We start from the raw sequence: 22,360 nt of genomic DNA on the forward strand, positions 1-22,360 counted from the left end.
TGTCTCTGTCTCAGACCCCAGGTGGAAGCAGTGATAGAAAGAGAAGGGATCACCTTTTACCCTGCCTCACTGAAGGCATGAAGAGGGGGATTAAGAAGCAAGTTAATTATGACAGACTCAAGGAAGTTACACAAGGAGCTGAGGAGAATCCTGCACTCTTTCAGGGGTGAATTTTCCATGGGAAAAAAAAAATTGAGGTTTTTAACCCTCCAGGGGTTTCAGAGCATTTTAGAAGCCAAAAGGCATCAGTGACTTGCAAGTGGGGGGCTTACTAGATATCAGGCTCTCTTGCTAGACACTCCTACCTGATTCTCCGGGTGTGTCACACTCTTAACCCTGCCATTCTTCTTCCTGACAACACTTATAGTTGGGTGACATTATTCATAACTGTGAGGAAGCTTTAGGTTCTGTCTACTCCAGTTGACATAACTTGGGAGATATTCCTTTTGACAACTCAGATGGTAAATGTTTTACAGATGGCACCAGTTTTCTTGAAAATGGGGAAAGTAATTCTGTGGTGACCCTCAATGGTACCCTAGAAGCTAAGCCATTGCCTCCTGGGACTTCTGTTCAGAAAGCTGAACTCATTGACCTACCAGAGCTTTGGAATTGGGGAAGGGAAAAAGCGTGAACTTCTATACTAACTTCAAATATACTTTTCATATTTTGCACACTCGTGGGGCTATATGGAGAGAAAGGGGACTTTTAACAGAAAAAAATTCTCCTATTAAGTATGCAAGGGAAATTCTGCAACTATCACACACTCCCCACAAATCTAGAGAGGTTTCTGTCACCTTTTGTAAAAGACATGAGAAGAAAGATTCACTTCAGGCCAAGGGGAACAGGCTGGTAGATTCAGCTGCTCAAGCTACTAGCCATTTGTCTCTGACCAAGGCACCTTTAATTCCCCAGCCCCTTGATTCTTATACCCCTTAATAGAGCTCACAGGAACAAACCATGGCAGAAGAAAGAGGACACATCCTTTCTCCTTCTGGCTGGTTTCAAACACTCTCAGGCCAATTTTTAATCCCAGAGGCAAGTCAATGAAAACTTATTTTTGGTCTTCACCAAGCTACCCCCTTGAGAAGAAATGCTCTTCATTCCCTTATGAAAAGCATTTTTACTGGTCACAAGCTGGGTGAAACCATCAGGCAGGTCTGCTAGATCTACCAAGTTTGTGCCCAAGTGAATCCTGACGGAGCTGTTAAATCCTTCCTCCCTCCCAAGCCTGTTCAGAGAAGGGGCACATACCCAGGGGAAGATTGGCAAGTAGACATATGCCCCCTTGCAGGGGTTTCAAGTTGCTTCTGGTCTTTGTTGACACCTTTACTAAATGGGTACTAAATGGGTAGAAGCTTTTCCCTGCAGGGCTGAGAAAGCTCAGGAGGTATCAAAGTGCTTGCTAAAAGAGATCATACCTCACTTTGGCCTATCTGGCTCCTTGCAGAGCGACAATGGCCCCGACTTCACTTCCCAGGTAATTCAAAATGTGGTCCAGGCTCTTAAAACCACCTACCACCTCCTTTCTGCCTGGTGTCCTCAGGCTTCTGGGAAGGTGGAGAGAATGAATCACATCCTCAAGCGAATCCTTACTAAAATATATTTAGAGACTCCAGAGGATTGGGTAAAGAATATCCCATTAGGGCTTCTTAGAGTCCACATGGCACCTCTGGAGAATATTAAGCTGGGCCCCTTTGAATTTCTGTATGGGAGGTTCCTTAACCCTCAGAACACATCTGGTCACCCAGTTTGCCACACAGCAGTCCAGAAGGCCCTTTCTGAATATGCAAACAAACATTTCCCTAAACCTATAGATGCTCATGCTCAGACTGCCTCCCCTGTAAATCCAGGGGAAATAATATATTTGAGATCTTGGAAGCTCAAGGCACTGAATCTCTGGGGAAAAAGTGGAAAGGACCATATAAGGTCATTCTAACCACTCCAGCTTCAGTCAAACTGGAAGGGTCCCCCAGCTCGACTCATATTTCTAGGATTAAAAATGCTGCTTCTGTTACCTCTTCCTCAGATATTTCTGAATATTCCAGTTAACCCATAGAGGACCTGAAGCTACTCTTCCACAGGAGCCCTGAAAACACTCTGGAGAAAGAAGGGTAAAATTGTTGTGTCCTTCTTTCCCTCACTCTAGTCTTCTTTCTTGCTATTTTACCTCCTAGGATGAGAACTTTACTCTTGTTATTTTCTCTCTAATTCTATTTGTGTCAATCTGTGGGCCCCTGCATTGGGGGGATAACTCCTTAGTCTTTAGTCAGCCTAGGGACCTCTGTGGGCAGTGGGGGCATTCAGGATCAGCATTCTCAAGGCAGCCCACAGATGTCATCTGATGCGTTTTTTTCCCAAAGGTCCCATTCCCAAATATTGCCATCTTCACCCTAGATATCATCCCATTTTTAACCTTTTTACGAGATTTGTTTCCACCAGGCTCCAAGCTACAAACTTCCAACTACTCGTTCAGTCTGAAGACTGATGTTGCTGCTGCCATCTTAAAATCATGCAGTTCCCCTCCCAGCCTGAACACCCACTGAGCATAGGGACAACTCTAAGCCCCTTGTCAGCCTGAAGCAGCTCCAGAAGAAGAGACCTCCATCCCTTTGTCCCAAGTGAATTTGAGGGTGACTGCTTCAGGGCAGGGAAATGATGTAATAGGATTCTTTGGTCCCCTGATCTCTTAGAGGGGACTTCAGTCCTCGCAGTGAGTCAGGAAATCCTAAATCTTCTGGCTTTGGAGTCTGCCTTAGGAAACTTTCAATATATTTAATCCTAACCACTCCTTAGCCAGTTAACTTCTCGCCTCATGAAAGCTCTAAGCCCAGTATTTCCCAGTTCACTGCTGACTGAGTGATAAACAAATTTCAGAGACCACCCTTAATTCATCTGGAGATAACTCCAGAGCCTTGGCTCATAGAATCAACATGTCAATGATAAGACTCCTTAGCCCTGGGTCATGGGGGACTGGATTAATCAGTTCTCTGTCTCTCAATTCTTTGCTATCTGGCATCTAGCCTGCTGAATTCCCGGAATCAAATAAACCCTTTTTGCCAACTTAACTTGGAGACTGATTCTGAGAATTCTTTAGCAATATATGTGACCTTGACGTGGGGACCCCCAAACGTTGTTAGGGTATTTCAGCCTTCAACACCACCCTGTGCCTCATATTTTCTGGTCTACCTGATAAAATCCCTTCCTGGAGTCCTCATCAGGGAGATAATACCAAATTGTTGCTTTTTAGCACCCTCTACTGACACATTAGCGCATTCTCTAAGGGCTGAATAATAACTATCCTTTTCCTTGCTAGAGGTGATAACAATTCATCCTTTTGACCCAGAGACTCCAGTTGTGGGCTTATCTATCCAGTACACCATTGATAAGAAAGTCCCAATAATCACCAAAATATCTGGACAGTAATCTTTCTGACATGAAAGAACTGGAAACAAACTAGATGTCCATTACTTGGAGAATGTCTGATAAATTTGTGGTACCTGAAGTAATGGAAAATTATGACCTATTAACATTTTTAACATATATTGAATTACTTGCCATCTAAGAAAGGGGGTGGGGAAATGAAGAGAAAAAATTTGGAACACAAGCTTTTGCAAAGGTGAATGTTGAAAATTATCTATGGGGGCAGCTAGTTGGTGCAGTGGATAGAGCACCAGCCCTGAAGTCAGGAGGACCTGAGTTCAAAACTGGCCTCAGACCCTTAACACTTCTTGGCTGTGTGACCCTGGGCAAGTCACTTAACTCCAGCTGCCTCAGCAAAAAAAAAAAAAAAAAAAAAATTATATATGCATATATTTTGAAATAAAATTTTAATTTTATTAATATTTAGTTTTCCATTACTTCAGGTAATTCAGGTAATATTGAATTGATGACATAGCATAGGTAATTCAGACTGCTTTGAGGAAACTGAAAGTCATTCCCCTCCCTTTAACCTCCAATTTGCTCATATGTATACTGAAAAAAGATGACTTGAATACATTCAGCTTTCTCTCCCAGCTCTAACGTTCCCTGTTTTATAATGCTGGGAGGGCAATCCTCGGTCCACTATTCCCAGAAGTTCCCACTTCTCCCACCTCAAACCGCAAAAAAATCCAAGCCAACCTGTCTCAACCCTTTTTTACAATCTTCTCTCACTGTTTAGCATTTCCCAGCTCCCCGCCCAGGTCTCTCTTTCATCCTTCTATGAGTGGTCTTACTTGCCATTCCATCAGCCCAAAGAGGGAAGTCCCTTACTCTCCAGGATCTTGGCAACTCCAGGCACTTCCAGGCTAAGAAGAGAGCCATCTCCTGTAAGATTCACCCGTAGTAGAACGCACTGAGTCTGGCACCCTAAAATTCACTCCCCTCCTTCCCCTAGCAAGGGAAGGTGCATATATTGATCAGGTTATCTGAAACCTACGTGTGCTAGATACAGCAGAGCAAGCAATCTTCCGCCTGGCCTTGGGTATTCACATGCTCGGTTTTCACTGAAGCTTGACTCCAACATATGGCACCTTGAACAGGGAGCGGACTTGTTCCTCCTGGCAGGAGAGCGGCCTTCTTGGTGAGAGCTCAATAATTAAGGTAAGCAAGAGGGGAAAATAATCTATCATTAGAAATAATTTACTGACATGAGGAATAAAATACAAATAGATGAGGTATAGAATATAAGATATCAGATATGTAATATATATATGATAAAATTTATAAGATTGATTTTTGTCCAGTTGATACCAATACAGTACACATATTGTATCAGAATGGGGCAAAATCAATCAGGTAGCAGGGACAAAGACTATTATCTGAAAGTATTTTTTAAATTAGTTAAAGGAAAGGATTGGTAATTACCACAGGACAGTTACAAGAATTTTTGGAATCTGGAAATATGCTGTCCTTGTTTTCCTCAAAAGGGAATGATTGATTTAGGAAAACAGGATAAGGTAGGAAAATAAAAGAAAAAGGACCAGGAGCCCTTCGAATTACAATATTTTCTATTTGGAAAATTTTGAAAAGAATGAAAGCAGCTAGAGTGGCATGAGTAAAAATATCAGGAAAAATTAATAGGGGAACATTTTACACAAAAATCATGCCTGGACCTAATGAGACCTTTTTGCTGACTTTGTAAATCGCTGAACAATGGCAATTCATTATTCTGTTAATGACAGGTAAGCAGCTCAAATTTTATTGAGACAGCGTGCTCTCAAAAATGATAATGCAGATTGTTGTTAAAAAAAAAAAAAAAGCATTACTTGGGAGAAAACTGAAAATGATTGTAGTAGAAATGACCCAAAGATGTCAGGATGTGGGAACTTCGACTTTTCAAGCTTTTTCAAACAGACTACAGAATTTTTCAAATTTTCTTAGATACTATAATTGTGGAAAATTGGGTAACATAAGAAAAAATTGTACTGCTCAAAAGGGTTTACCTCATCATAATTTGACAGATAAGCCTTTGACTTTATGTCCAAAATGCAAGATAAGGCCAATGCTTCTGAATGTCACTCACAGTATAATATAGAAGGTAATCAAATATTGGGAAACTCCTCCCAGGGCCAGCTCCAGCCCTGCCAAACAATGGGAGCCGAACTTTCATTTATCACGCCTCCAGCAGTGCCCTCCAACAATACTGTAAATCAGATTTATTGACAGTATAGGATTTGATGCATGCTACCCCCAGGAATTGCTAACCTCGATTTACCCACCTTAGTTTCACACCAAGTTACTGATGATCTGGAAATATGCTCTATTTCTACTGGAATTGCAAGTCCACTTCCCTCTGGTATAGTAGGTCTCATTATAGGACATAGTTCACAGTCATTGCTAGAGCTTATGGTTGTGCCTGGAGTAGTAGATTTTGATTCCCTAGGACAACTATGTATTCTTTGCTATGTTGCTCCTCACCAGGTTATTTCAATAAAAAAGGGGGAGAGGATAGCACAATTATTTTTATTTTTATTTTTTTTGGAAGTTTATTTTTTATTTTTTAATTTTTTAATAATTTTTTATTGGTAGAATGCATGCCAGGGTAATTTTTTACAACATTATCCCTTGCATTCACTTCTGTTCCGATTTTTTCCCCTCCCTCCCTCCACCCCTTCCCCCAGATGGCAAGAGTCCTTTACATGTTGAATGGGTTGCAGTATATCCTAGATACAATATATGTGTGCAGAACCAGTTTTCTTGTTGCACAGGGAGAATTGAATTCAGAAGGTATAAATAACCCGGGAAGAAAAACATAAATGCAAGCAGTTTATATTCATTTCCCAGTGTTCTTTCTCTGGGTGTAGCTGCTTCTGTCCATCTTTGATCAATTAAGGCTCTCTTTATCAAAGAGGTCCACTTCCATCAGAATACATCCTCAAACAGTATCGTTGTTGAGGTATATAATGATCTCCTGGTTCTGCTCATTTCACTCAGCATCAGTTCATGTAAGTCTCGCCAGTCCTCTCTATATTCATCCTGCTGGTCATTCCTTACAGAACAATAATATTCCATAACGTTCATATACCACAATTTACTCAACCATTCTCCAATTGATGGACATCCTTTCATTTTCCAGCTTCTAGCCATACAAACAGGGCTGCCACAAACATTTTGGCACACACAGGTCCCTTTCCCTTCTTTAGTATCTCTTTGGGGTATAAGCCCAGTAGAAACACTGCTGGATCAAAGGGTATGCACAGCTTGATAACTTTTTGAGCATAATTCCAAATTGATAGCACAATTATTAATGATACCTTACAAAAAAGTAGGAAAAGAATATTTTAAAAATTAGGGTGGTAAAGATTTTGGGAGCACAGGAAAGGAGGCCTTCTGGATGCAACCTGTAGAATCCAGGCCAATTTTAAAATCGGAAATAGAAGGAAAACTATTTGAAGGGTTAGTGGACCCAGCAGCCAATAAATCAATGATGTCACAATGCTTCTGGCCACAGGCTTGGCCTAAAGTGCAGGTGCACACACCTTTACAGGTATAAGCGACGTACAAAAGCCAGGACAGAATGCCAAAAAGTTATTATGAAGAAATGAGAATAAAGAAGGATGCATCAAACCTTTTGTTCTTCAGACACTCCCTATTCATTTATAGGGGAGAGATGTAGTCATATAAAGTTTTTCATAGGGGTCTCTGATCAGAAAGTACAGATAGTTAAATTTAAATGGAAAGAAGGGCCACCGACATGGGTTGTTGAGTGACGCCTAACAAATGAAAATATGGAGGCCCTTTAAGAAATTATTAAATTATTCAATAATTACAATCTGGTCATATAGAACTGTAATGCCTGTTTCCCTGAATTGTTCTGCCTTAGTTTCCCTGGTGGCAACCCCCCCTTCCTTGTCCCAATGGAACTGAGAGAATAAGGGCCTCTGACCACTCTCACATTCCAAAAAGTCATAAAACTCCACATGGCTTATCTCAAATGCTTAGGTATCTCCTGGTCTCAGACTTCCTGTCTTCTGCTTTCAACCCCCAACCTGTCAGAATTAAAAAGTTATGGTCCTTCCTGGAATTTCCACTCACCCAGTGTTCTGCCCCACCTTGCCTTTGTTTCCCTGATAGCTGGAGCCCCCTAAAAGTCTCTGAATTCCTTGCTGGTGCTGAATGCTCTGAGACAAGCGTCCAATCCAGCCAGCTGGCTGCGGCTAGTCCAAATTCTCCACTATTAAAATATTAAAAGCCCGAATCTCTGTCTTGCCTCAGTTTCTCTGCATTACATTTCTGAAGGCCCCAGCGAGATATGAGACTGAGAGCAAGATTAGAGATTAGAGAGCAGGTCTCCACGGGAAGCCTTGAACTGACTGGGTCTGGGCTCTTTTAGGGAGGCCGGCGTGCACTTCCTTCCAGAGTCCCATGGAGAGAGCACTTCCAGCCACAGCAAGAACTCACCACCAACACCTCTATTTCAGCCCCAGTGGAATAACTGGTTGAAACCCCTGGAGGTTAAGTTTTCTGTCTGGTCTGATTGCTAGAAAATCTGGATCTCCAGAAAAAATTGGGTTGATGAGCCATACAACTCTGGGAAGGCTAAAAGGGACACCCCGTAGCACTACTAGTCTGGATGCCTTTCGGCCTAAATCTGGGTGTTCTCTGACCCCAATTTGGTTCTAGGTTTCTTTGGACAATAAATCTGGGTGCTTTTGAGCACAAATCTGGGTGTTATTGAAAACACTACTGGTCTGGGTTACCTCTGGGCACAAATCTGGGAGTTTTAAAAAATACTACTGGTCTGGGTACTTCCAGGCACAAATCTGGGTTCTGGGTTTTTTTTTTTTTTTGCCTGAGTACTGAATTTATGGATAGTTTGTAACTGGGACTTCCCTCACCCAGCATGATTCCTTATGAATGGCAAATATGGATCATTTATATAAAAGGATTGTTTTACTTTATTCCTTTAAAATCTGAAGGCTGTCTTTATTTTGCATTTTCATTAACATCCACAAATTTGAAGGAACCTTATTTAAGATTTCAGTGGAAAGTTCTTTCATAAGACATGAAAAATAATGTCAACAGTGTGTGGCAGAAATTATAGCTTCTATCAGAGCCAAATTTAAAGAAGCATATATCGTACATTATGTAGGTAGCTTTCTATGTGCCCATTATTACTGGAATATTGCACAACAAGTATTAAGGGACTCACAGGAGGCTTTAGAAAAACATGGATTGAAGATAGCTCCAGAGAAAGTGCAATTAGCCCCAATGTATTTGTATTTATGACAAATAATTGAAAACTGTTTATCAGGCCATAAAAAATAAAAATTAGAAGGAATAAGTTAGATATTCTAAATTATCAAAAATTACTGGGGTATATTAATTGGATAAGACCATATTTAAAATTTGGGGCAAAATTATTGGAAATTTTACGAGGAAATCCTAACACAAATTCAAAAAGAAACCTAACCAAAGAAGCAGAGGATCAGTTGCAAGCAGTAGAAAGAGCAATAAATTCTTGTCATTTGGACAGAATAAATGTACAAAAAGAAATACAGATATCAGTAATGGCTATTTTTCCCATTCCTTTTGCAGCTATACACCAGACACAGGCCATTTAGAATTTGCCAAGTACACACTTGGCAAAACAGTCTCATAAACGCCTTTCTACCAGATGGTGGCGATATTGATCAAAAGATTTAAAAAGGATATTGCTATTAACTGAATTGTGTTCTACAAATAATTCATCAACCATATTCTAAAGATCAGCTTTCAATAGCTTTCGAATAATGATTGACAATTTTAATGATGATGTGTCAACGTCTTATTGATAACATCTTTCAGCTACCGATTTTACAATTCATGGCTATCAATAGATATTTCCACTTTTGACTAGAATTAATTCAATTACTGATGCAATTATGGTGTTTACAAATGCTACTAACAAACAATTGGCCTCTTTATAGAGCCACCCTTCCACTAAACATGTTTTCCTCACTCCATTTGAATCAATGCAGCAAAATGAGTTATAAGCAATTATTATTGCCATTGCATATTGTTCAAAAACCTCAATATTTTTTTCTGATAGCAAATATGATGTTTATATGGTAAATAACACAGATACAACCCAAATAAAGTTTTCTAGCAATTTAATGATTTATCAATTGTTTAAGCAATTGCAACATGTCATAAGAAATAGGAAAGCCCCTTTTTTCTGTATGCATATATTCTCAATACTGAACTTCCAGGAGACATAATAGCAGGGAATGCTGTTGCTGATTTTCTAACATAATCCTCCTTATTAACTATGTCTCTTTTTCATGCCAAAAATTCTAATTCATGATTTCATCAATCTCCACAAATCCTATGTCATCAATTCAATATTACTAAAGAACAAACCAGATAAATAATTTGATCTTGTACTTATTGTAATCCTTATCTATCTTCCTTGAAATCAATAGCTAAAAATCCCCATGGTTTGGCCCCTCTTTGTAACCCATTATCCCTCTTTTGAGAGACTTAAATATATTCTTGTTATTGTAGACACTTTCTCTTCTTTTATACTTGCTACCTATCATACAGGGGAATTTACAGTTAAGGTTATTGATCATTTGCTATTTTGTTTTTCTATTTTAGGAGTTTCACATGCGATAAAGACAGATAATGGTCCTGTTTATACTAGCATTGGTTTTTAAGAAATTTTGCCTCTCCTTCCATATTCAGCATGTTCCTGGAATACCTTACAACCCTACTGTCCAGGCCATTGTGGAATGGAAGCATAGAGATCTAAAGACCTTTTTGGAAAAACAAAAAGGGGAAAGGAGGATTAATAGGTGATTAACAATAGCACTGTATGCTCTAATTTTTTTTAACACCTGGTTCATATGGTAGTACACCAGCACAAAAACAATTTAAAATTCTAAAATAAAAACGTGATATAGCAAAAAAGGGTGCCACTAATATTGAAAGAACCCAAAACTGGGAAATGGAATGGGCCAGATAAATTACGAACAAGGGGACAAGGTTATGCTTGTATTTTTCCAGATGCCACTGAAAAACTGATCTGGATACTGAGAGATTTGTGTGACCCTGTGAATGTATTGACACATCAAATGCAACAGCTGGGAATACAGCCTGGAAGGAGAAAGAATAGAAACTGAAAACAATGATCAAGACATAAGAGAGCTAAAGGAAGAAAAAGCCTACTTACTTTGTTCACCTTATTGACTATTCAAGTGGCAGGTGGAGAAAAAGAATACACACATTGGACTTTTGTGGCATATCCTCCAATACTTTGAGTATTTACATAGGCACATAAACTGACATTTGTATCACTTACTAATTCAAAGTTGATGGGAGAAGTGCAGAAGTCATATATACAATAAACAAAGACTGTTAATATTCTACAGGTGTTTACAGTCAGGAAACCTATATGTTTTTATAGAGCAAAAGGGAGTGATTTTATGGAAACTACTGATGACTTTGTTCCTGTTTGTCAAAAGCTGGTATATCATAAAAAAAGCATTATAGAAATTGTGGGGCTGGCACAATGGTGGAATATTACTAAATTGAATATTAATTTCATAGATAATGATGAAAAGATTTCAAAACCTAGACACCAATCATGTCTCAAGATCAATTGAGCTTTATGGCAAAAAACAACCTTTCCTTCCTGGAACAAATTTCATGACCATGCAAACAGCTTTTGATAATTTGTTTTCCTGGTTAGGATCAAGTACAGAAGTTTCTATACAAATATTTGTGGAAGATATCATTTATTCCAGGGAAGTTTATGAAAACTTATTGACAATGATGGCAGCTATGGGGGGGGGAAATTTTTACATCTCAGATTTGAGATTCTACAGTGTTTCAGACCCTTCAGATATATACTGTAAAGGTGTGTTTAGAATATCCAGAGATATTCCTAACTATAGATACCATTTTTAGAAATGGGACTGGAATCCAAATCAGAAAGGCGCGAAGAAAATATATTGTATAATGTTACAATTGTATTTTAACCCAGCGTCTCACTTCAAATTCACTACCTATAGTTCTTATTATTGAACACCCATCCTGTGTGATGGTGCCTACTAAGAATAATGATGACTGATACAGGCAGCAGGCAAACAGGCTTGGGATAACATCAGAAGATAATTAGAAAACAATAGAATTAGGAAAAGGAGATTTGTTGGGTTACTGGTTTGTGGAGTTCTAGCAACTATACCTATTATCACATCTCTTGCTATTTCAGCTACAGCTTTAACAGAATCTGTTCAGACAAATCAATTTGCAGATCAGTTAGCAAAAAATGTATTACAAACTCTCAAAGAACAAATTAATATTGATAATGGGTTAAAACAAGAACTAAACTTAATGGAACAATCATTAATATGATTAGGATACCATGTTAATAATCTGGAAATTCTATTATAACTAGCCTGTGATTATAGATTTACTCATGTATGTGTAACTCCATATAGATAGGATAATGATACCTCATATGTGACATGGTTCAAATAAGGAACAGAATAAATGGAGCCATACAGAGTTCCAACCACCTTAATTCATAAATAAATGATATTTTTAGATCCCTTCAATGAAGACAAAAATGACATCAAGATCAACTACTAAGTTGTCAACAAATGATTTAACTCAAAAAGGCTACAGGCAAAAACTCAAATAGAGGGAGAGTTTATGTGTGATTTTTGTTCACAGATGATTCCACACTGAATGCAGCCTCTGAGGCTGAGATGCACCAGAATATAGACTGATTCTCTGCTGCTTGGATAAATTTTGGCCTGTGTGAGGCAGCAACCCTTCCCCAAATTAAAAGCAGAGGCTCTCAAAGTAGGAAAGCAAAAAGGATTTATTATGATCTCCCAAAAAAGGGCAACTCCCACTTTTCATGGAAACCCCACCCCCAGGATCCCATTTTAAATGCAGAAAACTACCCAAGAGACAAAGAAAACTATTCAATTAGACTTCTTTTTTTTTTTTTTTTTTCCATATCAGGAACTTACTGCTAATGTGCATAAAGAACAGGGGCAAGAGGAGGGAAATGTATGTTTATCTATGATAAGCAAACATCTGCTACATTTGGCTACAGCCAACTTGTTATATCAAAGTTTCAAGTTATAATGAGGGTATAGGTCAAGGCCACCTTCTTATGAGAGGTCTTCACTCAGTTTATCCTTTTCAGACCCAACAATTAACACCAAGAAAACATGGGTTCTCTGCCAGCCAGCACTACACAATCTCTATGCAGAACCAGCAGTTACAGTGAATGGAGAATTTTTGTATACTGTGGATAAGGTCACTTCCCCTGGCAGTGTACTTCCAGGGATGTACACATAAGTGATGAGGCTGATGTCCTCATTGGCAGAACTAGCTCAGGGTTTGGGAGGCTTCTAAGTGTTGGAGAGAAGAGCTGTTAGACTGCTTACCAAGTGAAGATGTACAGACTGTTCTGCCCACTTCCTTGTTGTATACTGTGATATCAGGGTACCAGCACCAGGCCAGAAAGCCGAACAGCTCCCATTTGAAATGTCTTAGGAAGATTTTGAAGTTCACCTGGCAAGATAAGATACCAGACACTGAAGTCCTTTTTTAAGCTGAACTGCCAAACACTCAAACTGCAAAGAGCACAGCTCTAATCGACTGACCACTTTATTTGGATGCCAAAAACATTTCAGCAAAAGACTATTTTATGAAGAACTCGCACGAGGCAAGTGCTCACATGGGGGTGAGGAGAACTTTAGACTTGATTGTAGCTATGGGAGACACTGGCACAGGGTGCCCACCATGACACGCCTACCAAAAAAGGCACCGTGTTTATGAGCAAAGCAGAATTGCAGTGGCTCATAAGAAATGTGAGAAAGCAAATTTAGAGGTGTTTATACTCAAAATATTCACATGGGCTATTTGTGTCTGACCTGGAGTAGAACCGTCTGAGCCATATTGATATAATTAGCCACAGTTGGACACACTATACACTGGCCCTAAAATAGTGAGGTCATTTCAGTCCTCTTCAAGCATGACCTGGCTCCAAGTCCAGTGCTCTATCCACTTTGCCAACCCAGCTTCCCTGGGATCCTGTTTGGGATTTTCTCAGCAAAGGTATTGGAATGTTATGTCATTTCTCCAGTTCATTTCACAGATGAGGAAACTGAGGCAAATACAATTAAGTGACTTGGCCAGAGTCATACAATTAGTAAGTGTCTGAGGCCAGATTTGAACTCAGGGAGATGTCTCCTGACTCTACATCCAGTGCTCTGTGCACTATGACATCACTTAACTGGCCTAGTGGAAGAACTAAAGAGGTACAAATATGAGAGAGGATTCTGTTCTTCAGAGACCAGGCAATAAAAAATGAAAGTCTTTTCTGAGGTTTTTCACTTTTTTTTTTTTTTTTTTTAGCAGTAGGGAAGCCTGGAAGATGAAAATACAAGTATGGGGAGATTTTCCCCTGGCCAAAATATAGGCTTACAACATTCCACCATTAACTGTTAAACATAATGTAGACAGGAATGTGGATAGAAGTCAAGACAATAACCTTGCCTCCTTTGACTCACCCTTTGTTCTATTTACACACTTGCAGAAGAACATGAAGAAGATCTTGGGAATTTTGAGTTCTAAGTCTGGGGTAAGAGATTTTGAAATCATTACCAAGTACAGACTTTTAAAAAAATGGAAATCCATTAGGGGTTACTAAGTGGCTCAAGTGCCAGAATGGTGGAGTCAGAAAAACTTATTTTCCCGAGTTCAAATCTGACCCCAGACACTAATTCTGTGATCATGGGCAAGTCACTTAACTCTGATTGCCTCATCTGTAAAATGAGTTGGAGAAGAAAATGTGAAACTACTCCAGTGTCTTTGACAAGAAAACCCTAAATGGGCCACAAACAGGTGGATTTAACTGAAATAACTGAAAAATTACAACAATCAGGGGGCATTCTTTGTGGTTTTTTCTTAACAGTGTGAAGAATCTCCTGATTAAAAAAAAAAAAAAAAAAAAAAGAACCATTTGTCTGTTCTTAGGAAGAAGTTTTTGAGGCACTGGTATCATAGTAGACTATGTGGTAGAGGGGGCTCTCAAGATATAAAGTCCAAAAGCTGGTAGAAAACAATAATGGTTGTTGTCAGTAATTATGAGATCAGCAGTGGGATTGGGGGGAGAGACAGCAGAGAAGTGATGCAGCATCCATGTGTAGGCCCTGCAGTGAGCAGGACTCCACTGGGAGAGACTCACAGAAATCAGTCATGTCAAGAGATGATAGCATGCACAAATTGAAAGCAATTTTAGCCATACATTTTCTCTTTAGGTGCCATTCTATATGTGTGTTTCTATGTGTTGGTCTGCATATATGATCACAATGTGAGTCTAGTCTTCCCATATGTGATACATGTATTTGTGGGGAAGTATGGCCCAACTTGATGGGGCAATATTATATATTACACTATTTCATTTTCTAATTTCTAATTTCATTTCTGTGAAATGCCTTTATACCAGCTGTCAAAATTAGAGTAGAGCAGGAAAAAAGTAAAAAAAAAAAAAAAATAGATGTATAACACATTGAAATGTTAAATTAAAATAAAAATTTGAATGTCACTGTAGCTTTGGAGGTGGCTAAGAGATTTGCAGCTTATAAAATTCATAACTAAAGCTTTTGTCCTGTTGAAAAATGAGACACTATATAAGAATAAATCCAAATGCCTATAAGAAAAAAAATTTGACACCAACTTTTCTGTTATCTCTGTTTTCATCTTTCCTTTCTTCTCATCTTCCATAGGACTTTAGGAAGTAGTATCTGCTTTTTAAACAGCTCTCAAAGATATTTGAAGAAGGGAGGAATATCTCTGGAAAGAAGATCAAAAATAAATTAAAAGAATTATGCAAACACTAGGTTATTTCTGTAAAGATAAATGGCTCTGCTCAATTCATTCTTTATCAATTTATAAAGGTCCTCAACATAGATCATTTTTATAATATTGATGCTATAAATCATTCTTTTGGCTCTGTTCACTTTACTTTGCATAAGCTCACAGAAGGCTTACCAATTCTTTCTGAAAACCATCTCCTTGATCATTTCTTAAAGCAAAAGAGTATTCCATGCATTCATATATACCTCAGTTTATTCAGCCATTCTTCAAATGTTGGGTATACCCTTATTTTCCAGTTTTGTCTTATTTTTGCCACCACAAAAACTGCTTGGAATTCAAAATGAATACAAAAATGTAAAAGCAAACAACTTCGAAAGCTGTAAGATATGAAATCATCATTCATGATTCCAGAGGAATAACAAGGAAACATGATATTCACCATTTAGACATGATGGATTTAGAGTCGCATGAGACACATATTTCTGTTTGTTACAAGAAATTTGAGTTTCTTTTTTTTCCCAATGAAGTTGAAGACCCAAATGAGAGAAAATATATTTCTCCTTTTAAAAAGTGATGGGGGAAAAGGATTTTGGGAAGGTGACAGAATAGGGCAGAAAATTCCAAGCTCTCCAAATTCTCCCCACAAACAAAACAAAATTGGGATTTCATAAAAAAAGACTTTAAGACCTGGGTTTAACCATCATGAAAGCAAAAAACTTGCAGACTAATTCCTCAGAAACAGCAAGTGGGGACCCCTGGGGCTAGCTATGTTTGGGGGGAGTTCCAGTAACAACCACAGAAACTTTCACCTCCCAGAGAGGGGAGTAAGGAGACAGAGTCTAGGAAGCCTGAGGGAACCTCTCCTGATAAGGAACACCAGGCTCGGAGTTATTGTAAAGACTAGGCCTTGAATGAGAAGGAATAAGAACACTTGGTGAATGCAGAAACAATGGGGCAGGGAAGCTGCAGGCTGCCAGCACTTGCAGGAGGGTGGAGTTCTTGGTTTGGAAGAGGAGAGCTAAAGTGAAGCCAGAGACTCCATTCCCTGAACCCCAGGATTAAAGGTAGTTACACTAATACTTTGCACTTTAAAAAAATAAAATGAATTGACAAAGAAGAAAGAACCTAACCATAGGAACTTAATATGGGAATAAGGAAAACTGGAGAAGAGAACGCTGAAGTTTGTCCCTTGTTTGTCAAACTAATATTAAATGGCTTCTTGCCTGAAAAAGATTTATAAAAGACTTCAAAAAAGACTAAAAATCAAATGATAAAGATGGAAGAAAAAAATAAAAATTAAAAATAATAAAATCCAAGAAAAAAATTATGAAAAAATGTTAACCCACTGGGAAAGGAGAACCAGAGCCTTAAAGAAGAAAATAATTGTTTGAAAATTGAAATTGGGGAAGGGGAAGCTAGTAAAGCTATAAGAAAGGAACCAAGAAATAGAAAAGAAAAATCTAAAAAATGAAAAAATATCAGAGAATGTGAAACATCTTAGAAGAAAAACAACTGATCTGGAGAACAGATCAAGAAGGAAAAACTTAAGAATAATTAAACTACCTGAAAGCTATGATCAAATATAAAAGAAACTTTGATACCATAATACAAGAAATAATCCAAGAATGTCCTGAAGTGATAGCACATGAGGGGAAAATAGAAATAGAAAACAATCAACTAATCACCAGCTCAATAGAATTCTACAAGGAAAACACATAGGAATATTATTACTAAATTTTGAAATCCCTGGTTAAAGAGAAAATTTGATAGGAAATAAAACAAAACAAAATAAAAAACCAATTTAAATATTCTGGAAATATAATTAGAATTGTATGGGATTTATCAGTAGTTACAATAAAGGACCACAGGTCCTGGAATAATATACATCAACAATGAAAAGAATTAGGCATGAGACTAAAAATATCATACTCAGCAAAATTAGCCATAATATTGAACAACAACAAAATGAACATTCAGTGAACTTGCAAATTTTCAGAACTTTGTCTCAATCAAATCAGATTGTAATATAAAATTTAACATATAGGGGCCAACATCAAAAATTAATTGCAAGGTACTCAACAAAGACAAACTGTCTGTGTGTTTTACATGAAAATATAAAGCATATTTTTAAGATTGACATCAGTAAATGGGTAGTTCAAAAGAAAGAGTGAGGCAGAACTAACTACAATTTGACTCTAAAAAGCAAACTTGTCTAGCAAAATGTAAAAAATAATTACTGGCTAAAAATAAGGTTCAGGGAGGAAGAACTAAAAGAAGGCATTGGGAGGGAAGATGACTTGTAATTCTGAAAACCTACTAGCATCAGAAAAGAGCTTAACGGGAGAAATATATACATACATACATACATACATACATAACATACATACATATATATTCCAGAAAGACTATAGCACCCTTTAAACTATATAAAGAAATAAAGGAATAGGAATTAGGATAAGGTGAAGTATAGAAGGGTGTATAGCTTTATGGCAGTGGGACAAGGTGTATAGATTAATGGGAAAGGGATAAAGAGGGAGGAAAAGAGCGGAGGGGCAAGAGGGAGAGATTCATGAGTGGGGAGAGGTTAAATAATGGCCAGACAAGTTAAGGAGTAGAATTAAAATAGAAGAGTTAGAAGAGATAGAAATGAGGATGTACACAAATACTATAACAAGAATTAGCAATAGAATTCATTGGAAAAAAATAGGACTAGTAATCATTGATCTCAGACAATATCAAGCTTAAAGATTCAATCAAAAGAGAAATCTACATTATATGTCAGCCATATTTTCAGATTCATGTCTACATATGTGCAAATGCATATATGTATGCATTGAAGTGTATGTATTGTATATGTACAGATATATGTATGAATGAGTGGGTATATATTCACACTTGAATACATACCCACACTCACACCCCCATATATACAAATAAAAATACATATATATAAAATTGCTGCTTAACTGAAGCCTGCTTGGGAGACATAGGGGAAAATGAAAGAAAAAAGTAAAGTAAAAAGTGCATACCAGAGGGGGAAAAAAACCTATAAGAAAGCAAAGAGAAGATTAACAGTCATGCATATAATCTCTTCAATTATTTTATATGTTTTCTTGAAATGGAAATTTATTGTTACATATTTTGAATCCTCTCTAATATTCTGCTGGACACATGGTAATGTTTTGTTGTATTTTATTTCCCTTTTCTCTCTTTCTTTTTCTATTTCTTATATTGTATTTAGTTTTAAATAAATAAATTAAAAATATACTTTTTTAAAAAGTGAGAGTTTTACAGATGAGAAGCATTGCCTGTGTTTTCAGGGATCATTGAAATTTTAGTTAATTATTTTACTTTGTTACAAGAGAACTCTCACTAAGAGGGAATAATCTTTAAATGTGTATAATGTAAAAATAAAACTCTCTCTATGTGTCTTTGTCTCTGACTGTCTCCTCAGTCAATAATATAGGACCATTGTAATGAATAGTTTCTTCCTTGGAGATGAAATAGGAAGCCCCTTTTAACAAGGGTTCTTATCCTGGGAGTCTATGAAATCGGTGGGGGTTTTTAAGATATTATAGTAACAGCATTTTAATATAATTCACTTCCTTGCCACTCCTTTGTATTTTATTTCATAAATTTCAAATAATTTAAGAAGAGGTCTTTAAAGGTTTTACTGAACTGTCCAGGAGATTCATACACATACAAAGGTGAAGAAAGTTTCAAAAAGTCCCAAAGATATAAAGACATTGCCTTAAAAAAACATTCAAAGCATTTTTTAGATTAATGCAGCCTATCAGAGCTGGGGGTGGAGCAAAGAGGAAAAAGAACAGGTTCCTCTTCTTTGCTTCCCTGGGTGTCTCCAGAACTGCTATTCAAAAAACATGTGAACTTCTGTCAGGAACCCTTCAGACCCTGCCTCTATGCTGTCTCTGCTCCTTTCTTTCCTCCTTTTCTTCCTCAGGACAGGAGGACAAGGTGAGAAATTTTAATTTGTACCAGATACTTTTAAAGGCATGCTGTCCCATCAAGGAGATAATAACAAATGAAGAGAAGGATGCAAATCTTGGGTTACTTCTGCAAAGGGAAATGAACCCAGGAATACTGAGCTTGTTAGTCAGACATTCATATTTCAATCTTATCCTCTTCCTCAATAGCTTTTTAAAAACAGATAAACATGAAAGGAATGCAATTGAATGACCTTTTATTGGAAACTAACAAGACTAACTAGAAAACACTGGTTTTCTAGAAACTTTCCTCTTACTGATATTACTTCCCTCTGGCTCCAATGTTTTGTATGTCTAAGGATATTAGATGAAATAGGCAAAGATTTTTTATTTTATGTTATTCATATGCATTTCATTTATTTTGTACATACCTTCATATATGTATGATGCCCCATGCCCATAACTCTAGATCAGGAGTTTTTAATTTATACATTTATTTATTTTTATCTAAGCAGGGAGATGAGTTGTCAATAGAGAAAGAAAAAGTCTCTACTAGTGATTCAACTCTATGTAGTTATTTCTTTTTTTTCCCCAAAAATGTATTTCAAGTGAAGAAACAGAATAGGCAAGAAGAAAAACAGAAAAGCAAGACAAAGCAATAGAGAACATTATCACATGTCCAGAAGAACATCAGGGAGGATTCAAAATATATAACAAAATAATATAGTTATTTATTTCCAATGTTCAAATGACCTCAGGTCCTCTCCCATTACTGGGAGGGGGGAAAACTACTCAAGCAGATGGATCCTTAGAGCTTTACTGCAGTTAGGAAAATGGTTGTCAAATGTGGCTGACCTTCATCCTTGCATTTAAGAAATGGAATGATAATTGGTTTATGAAATACAGTGTTCTTTAGCAAAATTTGACTTAAAAAAAATCAGCTATCTCAATGAGATAGCTCACTGGCTTAGTCTCTCTTTTTAGACCACGTCATTAGAAATTTTTATGAGGGGAGCAATAAATTATTTTCTGGGGAAAGATGTGGTTCCATATGGGTTTTATTTGTTCTCTTATCTTGCCTAGGTAGATGCTTAACTAAATGAACTAGGAGAAGTTTATATTTCATTTAATGAAAAAAATGACCTTTAAACAGAAAAGGGAACAACACTAATTGATGTAAATAATAAAATGTACACCATTAAAATTAATTTTCCTCAGTACTTGTTGAAGGTTTGCTTATTTGTTGCCTTTCTAATAAAAAAAAAGGTACATTTAATGCATTAATTCTCTTTTTTTCTATTTTGACTTCTACTTTTATCCTTGTCAACTTGTGCATATTTATTTAGAAAGGAATATCAATGACTTTTGTTATTTTTTGCTATATTTACTTACCCTTCTTATATTTCTGTTGTCTGGAGTATTTGAAAAGTAAATAATTTTTTCAGGTCTGGCTTTCTCTCTAGGAATATTTCAAATACCTTTTAAAAACTGAATATATACCTTATTTATTAATAGCTAGACTCATATTTGCATTTTTGTTTACATCTTGAGATCCTTTACTCTTCAGAATGTATTCTATCCTGTAGTTTCAGATGGGTACAAAATAGTCTTGTGTTATTCAAATTTCCTTTTCTTCATATCTGAATGTCTTTCTCCTGGTTTCTTTTGAATTTGTTGTTTGTTTACATGTGGAATTGTTGTGCTTTACTACTGAGTCTTGGAATTTATAGCATATAATCTTTTTAGAGGCAATATATGGATTCTTAAAATTAGCTCTTGGTTTTTATGTTCAGAAATCCTGGTAAGTTTTCTTACATTGTTTCTTGTGTTATAATGTCAAGAAATTTTTTTGACTTATGTTTTTCTGTGAGCTTTGTAATTAAGGGTATTGGAACCAACTTAATTTGGCTCATGAGAACTAATTGTTAAATTTTCATTGTACGCATTTATACCTCTAAAATTGTCAAACACGACAAATCAAAATTCAATTTATCATTTGTTCAATTATTTAGTCTTCAAAATTTAAGAAAAGATCCATGAAGACCTGACTTTATAGAAATAATCCAACTATTTAGAGAGACCTTCAACAACAACAAAAAAATCTATTTGCCATTGAAGAAGAGCTCTAAAAATAAGTTACATTATCATTTTTTAAAAATGTACCAAACCAAACCAAATCTATTCAGTCTTTTTCAACCTTGCATTTTGAATAGCAAATCAATTAATATATGTTTCTACAAACTTCTACAAATCTTTACCTAAAGCTAACTGATTTAGAATTGTGTGACTGTTAAAACTTACTGTCTTTTTATTTTTTAATATTCCCATGTTTTCTAGAATTATTTTAAATGAGGAATCTCACATCTCGCATTATCTGTTCTTACAGGGGTTTGTTTGTATTATACTGGAATGCTGATGATTTATGTGGATTTACTTTATATCCTGTTACTTTGTAAAATAATTGTTTCAAATAATTTGGAGTTGAGGCTTTAGTATTTTTCAAGTATATCATGTTGTCTGCAGAAAAAGGTAGTTTAATTACCTCATCACTTATTCTGACTCCCTGTTTATTTTTCTTTTCTTATTGGTATTGCAAGAATTTCCAATATAATATTGAAAAAAAATTGGTGACAGTAGGTATGCATATTTGTTTTATACTTGATCTCACTGAGAAAGTTTCTAGTTTGTTCTGTGGAACTAAAATTATGCCATCTACATTAAGAGAGATGAGGCAGAGCTCTGAGCCAATGGCACTTTACTAGAAGGTCCATGGTTTCCTCTAATGAAGATCTTTCTCACAATCTGAGATGCTTCCTCCTTAGCGGTCCTTATTTTTATAGGGCTAGATGTCCAGACATTCAAGAACAGCTATACCAAATACAATCGACATATGACACATAAGCTAAATAAGGAAATTAATATGTCAAAGGGTCACAATTTGGATAAAGTAAGGAATAATCTCCACCCATGATAAATAGGCTTCTCCTTAGGTTAGGAGTGATGAAATGGTGCAAGCCATCACAGTCAGTGACCCAAGTGATCGCAAAATGCTCATTTGTGCTTATTGGACAAGATATTGGTCAGGAGGCACAAAAATATATTGGGGGACTTTC

At 36.9% G+C, this 22,360-nt stretch overlaps 1 protein-coding gene and 1 long non-coding RNA gene across 4 annotated transcripts in view; both read left to right on the forward strand.

The window, feature by feature from the left end:
• The window catches only part of LOC127554053 (OX-2 membrane glycoprotein-like), a 71,728-nt gene that overhangs the window by 28,661 nt on the left and 20,707 nt on the right, over positions 1 to 22,360 (forward strand). The gene's annotated exons all lie outside the window — the stretch shown is intronic.
• Positions 1,968 to 11,175, forward strand: LOC127554054 (uncharacterized). Its single transcript, XR_007951883.1, has 2 exons — positions 1,968 to 4,581; positions 7,814 to 11,175. It is a non-coding gene; the product is annotated as an uncharacterized LOC127554054 (long non-coding RNA).

Source organism: Antechinus flavipes, chromosome 3 (assembly GCF_016432865.1).
Source record: "Antechinus flavipes isolate AdamAnt ecotype Samford, QLD, Australia chromosome 3, AdamAnt_v2, whole genome shotgun sequence".
In the NCBI taxonomy this organism is placed as follows: domain Eukaryota; kingdom Metazoa; phylum Chordata; class Mammalia; order Dasyuromorphia; family Dasyuridae; genus Antechinus; species Antechinus flavipes.